This window comes from Centroberyx gerrardi, chromosome 19 (genome assembly GCF_048128805.1).
Source record: "Centroberyx gerrardi isolate f3 chromosome 19, fCenGer3.hap1.cur.20231027, whole genome shotgun sequence".
Classification (NCBI taxonomy): domain Eukaryota; kingdom Metazoa; phylum Chordata; class Actinopteri; order Beryciformes; family Berycidae; genus Centroberyx; species Centroberyx gerrardi.
In genome coordinates this window covers 3208534-3217916 of record NC_136015.1, presented here as the reverse complement: position 1 = coordinate 3217916, position 9383 = coordinate 3208534, and the positions used below count along the sequence as shown (strand labels likewise).

Below are 9383 nucleotides of genomic sequence, written 5' to 3'. Positions count from 1 at the left end.
AGAGCTGCATGAAACCATTTTATGGTTATTTTCTGTTATTTTTTGAACTCTAAAGACAGGTCTCCAGCAACTTCATTCATCACAGAAAGCTGCATTGTACTTCCTCTGCATTGCATTGTGAACAAAAAAGGTGAAATGCTGAACTAGCTGTTGGCGCTAATTGCCACACGCAGTTAGAGTGAAATTATTAGCGTCTTCAGAGAGTTGGTGGTAATTGAAGCACATTTATAAGGGGTGTCACGCCCAGACTTTCCAGAGATCATGGCAGCAGTGACTGTAACCAGGCGAAGGCATCGTAATGCCAGGCGTGCTCGTGAGCGGATATTTCCAAGGAGAATATCACTTGTTGATTTAACTGAGAATTGAATTGACCTTGCAAATGCCTCTGCAACAATTCCACCTTTATGTGACCTAAAAAATAAAATTGTCTGTAAATACAGTCTGTAAATAATATTTTGACATTATTATTATTATTACTATAGAACTTTAACACAGATTGCTTCACAAACAAAAGCAAATAAATCAGTACAACCAAACAATCAATACAACTCAATTTCTCACTCTGAAAATATTTTCACTTATCTCACTAGTCAGCACAGTGGGCCTTATTTTGGCCTAAAGATTCAGCACCATGGACAGCCCCGCTCAAACTCATTTATTACCTCCGCCAAGGAGGTTATGTTTTCGTGCCGTTTGTTTGTGTGTTTGTTTGTTTGTCTGTCTGCAGGATTACGGAAAAACTACTGGCCCGATTTTCATGAAACTTTGTGGAAGGGTGTAGCATGGGCCAAGGAAGAACCCATTACATTTTGGAGCGGATCCGTATATTGGTTGCGCTTGCACATTTGCATATCATAGAAGACTGGATTGGCCTTGGCGGAGGTCTGCGCTCGCGAGTGCCCTTCTAGTTTATTTTGGGATGCAGTGAGATGCAATGATAAACAAAGGATGCAGTGACAGGATGCAATTGTGTCATGAAAAATAAATGAATAAAGCCCCCCTACATTCTCCTTTGTTCTCCGCTTCAAATCATGCCATCTTCTTTTGCAGTCTGAAGGTGTGCGTTTGGAAACACCAACAGCACTGACAGACTGGGATATTAAATCCCAAATATGGTTTCTCGCAGTCCCGGTTAAATTTCTTGCCTGAAGTTTTGAGGAATGCCTCTGCACCTCGTCCGTCAGGACTTGCAGCTCGCGGTCTAAAAATTTCATTTTTCTCTTTCTCTCTGCCATTGTCCTGCCTATTGTGTTCTTGGCGCAAAGGCAACATTTATACTTTGCCACATTGATAATTGCAATCAGATGCAAAACAGGGGCAAATTGCACTCAGTTGCAACAGGTTATGGGCGTGTTTGCACTGGCATATCATTAGCGCAATATCTTTTGTGAATCGGTCCTTGAGACGGAGCAAATAGCGGTTGCAAATGATACGCAATTCATGGTGCTATTAGCGGCCGCAATCCATTCTTTGTGAATTCGCCCCTCAGTGTGTTTTCATTGTATTGTCTAGTAAACAGCAGAGAGTGACCTACAAGTGACCTACTGACAGTTACCTTGTTTCTTTATTAGATTAGATAGTATTAGATAGGCAGTATGCGTCTTCTTAGTACATACCATTTTAGTGAGGAGTGAGGACTACACAGTACAAAGCTTTCAGACAGTCTAAATGTTACTGATCTGCACCCGACAGGTGGACATGCATTCAGTTCACTTCCACGGCCAGATCTTGACCAATCAGAACCACCATACAGACACTGACCGTGTCTGTATGGTGGTTCTGATTGGTCAAGATCTGGCCTTTTCCCCGCCTCCACCGCCACAGTAGAGATGGTAGCTGACAACGCTGGACACTGGCTGCTGACCTGCACTGTTAATGACCACCTGATGGGTAGACACATACACACACACACACACACGTACACTGAACAATGAACAGCATTGTCACCCTCTTTGATATATCTTCCTCCCCACTTCTCTTCTTGTCTTCTCCTCTTCCTCTCCAGAGTCTTACACAGCTAAGAAACTGCATGAGCTGAAGAGGGAACCAAGTGAGTTGATCAATAGAAGTCCTTAAGACCTAAATGACACCTTCTTCCTAAGTTCCCTCCAGGGCCTGCATGAACTAAAATAATTAAACACTCTGTATTATAACTTCTGTTCCTAATAATTCTCCTAATCTCTCCCTATTCTGACCCCTCCCCCGGCAGCTCTGATCAAACCAGGGATGGTGTACAGCTATGAGTGGGTGGTGCCTGTGGGTGCTGGGCCAGTAGAAGGAGAGGGAGACTGCCTGAGCTATCTCTACCACTCTGGAGTGGATCCTGTTAAAGACACCAACTCTGGACTGGTGGGACCGCTCCTCATCTGTCGACCTAAAGCGCTTAAGAAAGGAGCACAGGTGAGGAGAGAGGGAAACACAAAGAGACAGCAAAGGACCATCACTGGTCTGTAAGACACGTTTCTCACTCTCTCTTCTCTTTTCTTTCTCTTCCCCTCCTACAGAAGAACTATAATAAAGAGTTCCACCTGCTGGCTACGGTGTTTGATGAGAACTTGAGCTGGTATCTGGACAACAACATTAACACCTTCACCACAGTAGATAATGACTGAATTTTCATTTTTGAGTGAACTATTCCTTTAAGATAATCATCTCCATGTTTTTCTCTCTCTCTCTCTCAGCCATCAATGGCTTTGTGTATAGGAACCTTCCAGGCCTGACCATGTGTAAGGGGGACAAAGCAACATGGCACCTGTCAGGACTGGGTTTGGAGATGGACATCCACAGCCTCTATTTCCACGGCAACCGCTTCCTCTACCGCCAGAACAGACGGGACAGCATCAGCGTGTTTCCTCACATCCGTCACCATGGAGCCGGACAGCATGGGTATGAAACATTCAGCTTCAGCTTCATTTCATTTACTAATCACATCAGGTCTCTTCAGTGAATCTCAATGGCCTTTCAGCTGTGGATCCATTCTGCTCCGCTGTCCATAATTTTCATCAGGGGTGAAACAACAGATATGGTTTCTACTACTTTCACAGACGTGCCATCTGCATATGTAAACATGACGTATGTGTATTTGCAGGACATGACAATAACTTTATAGTCAAACAGCCGCAGCGACGAATGGATCAGAATTTCAGAATCAGTTTGAGTTATTTAGCAAAGTAGTTTTTAGAATAGGAAAGACAGGTTGTTTACCTGTCAAAGTGGTAGGTAAACAACCTGTTTACCTGGTTAGTGTCTAGTAGTGTTACTGTCAAGCCTAGCATGTGTGTGTTACATGTAATGTGTGTGTGTGTGTGTGTGTGTGTGTTTCAGGTCAGTTTGAAGTGGTGTCTGCTACAGTGAACCACCATCATGGTGGGATGCGAGCCAACTACACGGTGCAGAAGTGCTAAAACCTACTACATCGCTGCCATGGAAACAGACTGGGACTACGCTCCAGACCGCACCTGGGAGACTGACGTGTTCAACGGACCGGCTAACAGGTAGCAGAATGTTATATAGGTTATCGGATATTGGCTATAGTGTCGTCCACCACTGATATGATGGAGGTGAGGATATATGACTTTACTGAACAGCTTCAGGGTGTCGGCATGTAAAACCTGCAGTGAAACCTGCCTCACTCTGCCTTAAAGAGCTGCTAACTCACCTATAACAAGTTCATTAGTCTGCTAACGGTAGGTGACTTAAACGTTACCTTGTGGTATTTAAGTAATGTTAGTGGAATTAGGTAATTTAACCGTGTCGCAGTGCTTCAGTTCATAGAATTGAACACACGCACCGTGGGTCTGTACAGGATTTGTGCTTGTTTAAAGGTAATGTCCATTCCATCAGTATCTTAGCAAGGACAACAAGAGATTGAGAGAGTCAGGGTCAGAGAGCAGCCACACCAACCAAACCCCAAATCCAGACAGGACACTACACCACCCATGGCTTCACATCCATGGGAATGTTCTAAACTTGATTAAAGAGGCGCTAAAGAATGCAAAAAAGACTTCAATCACATGTTGTCCCTGCTCACTGAATGGTACACATTGAAATCATTTGTTGACAGGAACTTTGACCTTTGGGATAATGCTGGTTTACCTAGTCACAACTGTAAGTAGAAGCAAAGGCAAACAGTGAGCTGCTTGGAGACTATTTGTAGTTTGATGGTGATGCCATGTGATCGGCATGAGGGCAAATGAGTAAAAATCACCTTAAATTGAGCAAAAAATCTATGACTGGCAATCTTACATAACAGATGGTGGAATCTGTTTAGAAACCCTGCACACACACACACACACTCAAGATTGCAAATGATATCTCTTTTTTGTCTGTTTCTACTTTGAAATTCAATGACTGAAACGCAGTACAGGCAGTTCTAAACTTCAATCAGGACTGACATGACATCTTAAAGGAATACACCAAGTTTTTGGTAGACTATTCTGTAAACTTGTCCTCTAAGTGATGAGGACATAGACACCAAAATCACCCATGTGTCCCCGGTAGATCAGATACTTATTTACTTATTATTACTTATTTGATCATATTCTTTATATATGTTTTTTAAAATATTTTGATTGTATTTCACTCTTGTTTGTTAATGCACTTACTGTATGGAGCTTTTTTCCTATCTTTATTCAAGAGCGTGGTCTTTCAATTTGAGAGCATGATTTATTGATTTCACGTTCAGATTTTGTAATGCTTTCCCTCAAACCCTGCCCTCGCACTCAAATAGCTCCTGCTTGCGCTTAGTTTTGCTCTGCTTCTGCTCAAACTGTATGCTGCACTCAGATATAATGTTGCTTGCACACAGATTTCCTGCGCTCCAGCTTCAGCCCTTCTCCTCGCACCGCTGCTTCTGTGCGCTCGTGAAACGTCTGCTCTCAGATTTCTGCTCTGCTCTTGGATTTTTTGTGCAACAACCCTGTCAAAATTCCCCAACCAATAGAATGCCAGGTGTAGTGTTGACCAATGAAATGATCCCTGCCTCGTAGCTGGTTACTTTTGCTGTTGGTACTTTTCCCATTCCTAAACACTAAAATACAGGAAGAAAAGAAACACGGCGATGTCCATTTTGTTGTTAGTTGCCTAGCAACAGTGTTCCCATAAGTACAACACTTGAAAGCCAAGCATATTATCATGGATGTATTCTTGTGCCGCAAATATGACTTAACCAATTCAATTTGAAGGAAGTAATAGCACCATTAAAATAAAAAACTTACTTGAGGTCCTTGACTTTGGCGGTCCATGTTGGCCAGCGATCCGCCAGACTCCCGCTCCTGAGTCATGAAGGTGACGTCGTTTTCTCCTCTAGCACACCGACGGGAGGCCGGTGTGCTATACGGCTACTATTTTATGTAGCTATTATAGTAAAAGAAAAAGTATGGGCGCTGATATATACATTAACTGTCCTTTTATTCCAAAAGTCGTAAAGAAAGCAAGGGAAGTACATTTAATAAAGCCCCGGAGGGCGGGAGTGGATGAACCCGGTTAAAGAGTAACCGCCCGTACGGGACGCTCTAAGAAGTAAAGCGAACGCACCCGCAACGAGGCAGGGATCATTTCATTGGTCAACACTACACCTGGCATTCTATTGGTTGGGGAATTTTGACAGGGTTGTTGCACAAAAAATCCAAGAGCAGAGCAGAAATCTGAGAGCAGACGTTTCACGAGCGCACAGAAGCAGCGGTGCGAGGAGAAGGGCTGAAGCTGGAGCGCAGGAAATCTGTGTGCAAGCAACATTATATCTGAGTGCAGCATACAGTTTGAGCAGAAGCGGAGCAAAACTAAGCGCAAGCAGGAGCTATTTGAGTGCGAGGGCAGGGTTTGAGGGAAAGCATTACAAAATCTGAACGTGAAATCAATAAATCATGCTCTCAAATTGAAAGACCATGCTCTTGAATAAAGATAGGAAAAAAGCTCCATATTACTGTTGTTAAGTACCGTTGTCCTTATGCACTTTGTAGCTTATGCTTTGAAAAGTACTATTTCATAAAGTTATTATTAGTACTCCTGTGCTCCATTTAGCATCCACTATGTTGAGTGATAGTAGGCTCCATGCTAACACTAACAGCTAAATTGACTAATGGGACAAAATCCCAAAAACTCTTGTGGCTTTTACTTACCTTATTGCTTCTCACAACTCTCACAGCTGGATAGCATTATAAACAAACTGAACTTAAGTGCAATTTTTTCCAATTTATTCAGAACAGCACCGTTTGATTGCTGTTTCAACTGTTGACGTTCAAAATATCCGTCACAGTAGCTGAGGACTAACACATGTCCAGGTAATCTCTCCAGGGAATCTCCAGGGAAGCGTCTGCTGTCTGTCTCTGGCTCTCAGGTTCCATTTCCTCCCTCCATGAACTGAGTTGAGCCTCCTGAAGCGCTGGCACTGTGGTGTATTGGCCATCAAATCCACTTTCCACATGACTGAGAGGTCCTGAAGAGAGAAACTCATCCATGGCTGTGTCCGAAAGTGGCAGGTTTAGGAAGTCCATGAAGCTTTGATGTGACCCCGCTTCTTGTTTGGTTTGTCCCGGGGCAAGAGGGAGGTCTAGGTAGGTCGGCCCCTCGAAGGTCTCACCGCAAAGTTTGGAGAGTCTTGCTTCTGCTTCTGCTTCTCCTGCAACTGGAGTGGTGAGCGTGCGCTCCAGGCCGTTGGGTAGAAGCGAGGTGTTGAAGCCTGACTGATCGCTGGCTCTGTCAACCCAGGATTTACCTATCCAGCTATGAGCGCGTTCACATGAAAGAGGCGGGGCTTCTAACAAATAGCCAATCACATGCAACATGGACAGATCCAGATCAGACAATTTAGATAAGATAAGATGAAAGTATTGATCCCCGTGGAGAAATTAGATTGTTGCAACAGCAAAAATAATATGATTCAGTGGGGGAAAGGATATAATATAAGCGCTATATACTATAAAAAGAAGTAATAGAAATAGACGAAAATAATTAAATAATCAAACAATAAAAGTAATAGACAATAAATAGACCTAATTATAGGATTATATAAGCCCTAATATGTAGGCCTACTGCTGATATTTTCAACACATGGGTATCAGAAAGAAATGGATACTGGGTTTTTCTCTAAAGAAGAACAAACTCTTATAATGAATAAATGTCAGCATTAGAAAACATAACTGCGAAAAGTAACGTTGTTTCTGCTACCAAGGCTAGAGAGGATTACTGGAGGAACTGCCCCGTCATTAGGACACAGTGGGCAAACTTTCCATTGATAAAATATTTTGTGGACACATGAGGCTGTAAAAAGATTTTCTATTCATAAAGTTGGCCTCATGTTCTTCGGGGCTGCGGTAATGTAATATGAATGCAATAGGCTACATTGAACCAAACACTGTCGGGAATCCAATGAAAAAAATTCAGCGCAATTAATATATGCAAAAGTAACTTTCATTCATTGATAATATGGTCAATTAAGTAGGCCACCTGCCACATCTCCGATATAATAAATTATCATGGAAAGCAAAGTGATTCTACTGGTCTGTAAACACGCCGCCCTAGCGAACAGCACTTCTTACTGTCTGTTAATTCAATAGTAGCCTAACAGTTTCCTTTATTACTATTGAAAGCAGTATTTTTGTCCATATCGGGATCCTGTAGGAATGGTGACTCCCTGTTTCCAGAGAGCTGATTGGTCAGGAGGCGGGCCTTTCATCCGTTTTGATCCAATAGCCTGAACTTAACCTGCTCCAGAGCAGGTTAGCCGTGCAGCATAAGTTGCCATGGTGATCTACCCCGGTAAAAAGTGAGCCACCTTTGTGAGACCGAAAAGCCAGAGTTAACCCAAAGTTAGCACTCTAACACACTAATCTTGTTTCGTGAGACAGGCCTCCAGCTAAACCTTTCTCAAGGCAGAGAAGACTATACTTGTGATCTCGCGGACACACACACCTTGCTTTTTAACCTCTTTTTCCCTTACAAAAATATACCCACATTACTGCATTTATGGGAACAATTATTTCTTCCTCATTGAGAACGATGTCAAAGGAAAGATCTTGTGAGAGAGGACTGTGGATAACATTAGTTACTCATTGCTTTGATATAGAAAACATTAGTTTTCTCATTGCTTTAATGTACAGAAATGAAAATATCAATAAGAGCATTGATCCACAGTTCACTGCAGAAGTAGCCTATCAGGCCACTTCATAGCAAAGTTGTACTGGGTCACTGTTTTTAAATCAAGATAGTGACATCGAGGAGGGAGTCATGAAGTGTGTAAAAGCATTGTTGATACATGCAGTACTTATTTGATTTTATTAGATTACATTTTTTTATTTTATTAGATTTAATTTTATTAGATTTAATTGCGATTCCTATTGTCAAAACTGCCAATTTAAGCACTTTGGAATTCCCACCTGTGCCTATTACAAAGTGCTTAAATTGGCAATAAAAAGATATTGAAAAATAAATAAATAAATAAACAAATCATTTCATTGCAACTACATTGTTGAAGTTATTCGCAAAGGCCTAACTTTCTATTGTTAAATATGCCCCTTGTTTTTGACGGTTTGACTTTGAAAAGGACAAACCTTGATTTGAACTCCCAATCTTCTACATGAGAGGCTGATGCTTTACCTACTGAGCCAAACTCCTCTTATGGTTTTATTGAGGAGAAACTGAATAATACATATTGAAATTCCTATTGTCAAAACTGTAAATTTTGTGCTTTTACTTTGAAGGCGACATTGTTCTGAACAGGAAGTTAGTTTGACGCTAAAACTAGCATAAAAATGCACAACAAATATCGAGTGAAACCGCTTTTATAACAGCATTGTTTCAACAACATGGAGTGAAACTATTACATGTTTTAAAAAATAAATAAATAAATAAATAAATAAGCACAGCCAGTTTAACTCCCGCCCAACCGGAGGCGTTTGCCCAGCCAGGGGGCATTCTGCGAGGCTGCAGCTGGATAATATTGCAAACTTCACGTTTTACAGTCACACTGACAAAAATCTATGTTTTTGCCCTATTTTTTCACCAAAGACTTATGTTATTTTCGTCAAAAACGCCAGATTTTAGTTACTCACTAGGGTATAAGTGGTTTTAATTGATTTGGATGACTTCTGCATCAAAAGGACTTCTTCTTACAGAGTTCACCAACACACACAGATAATTGCTGGTCATAGTGCTACTGTATTGAGGAAAACCTCATGACTGCAATTTTAACATTCACACGTTTACTTTTATGATTCAGTGTTGTAAGAGTAATTGATGAAAAAAGTAGGTATAAGCAAGGTTCCACTGTCTGGTTTCCACTCCAGTTGGGCTGAAAATGCAGTTTCAACTTTAGGGTTCTGGTCACCCATAAATAAAATCACTCCATAGATAAATCTCATGGTTTAAAAACTTTATTCATGCTT

At 41.6% G+C, this 9383-nt stretch overlaps 1 pseudogene; it reads left to right on the top strand.

The window, feature by feature from the left end:
• The first annotated feature begins 1829 nt into the window (after positions 1-1829).
• Positions 1830-3498, top strand: LOC139924053 (ferroxidase HEPHL1-like; annotated as a pseudogene).
• The last annotated feature ends 5885 nt before the right edge of the window (positions 3499-9383 follow it).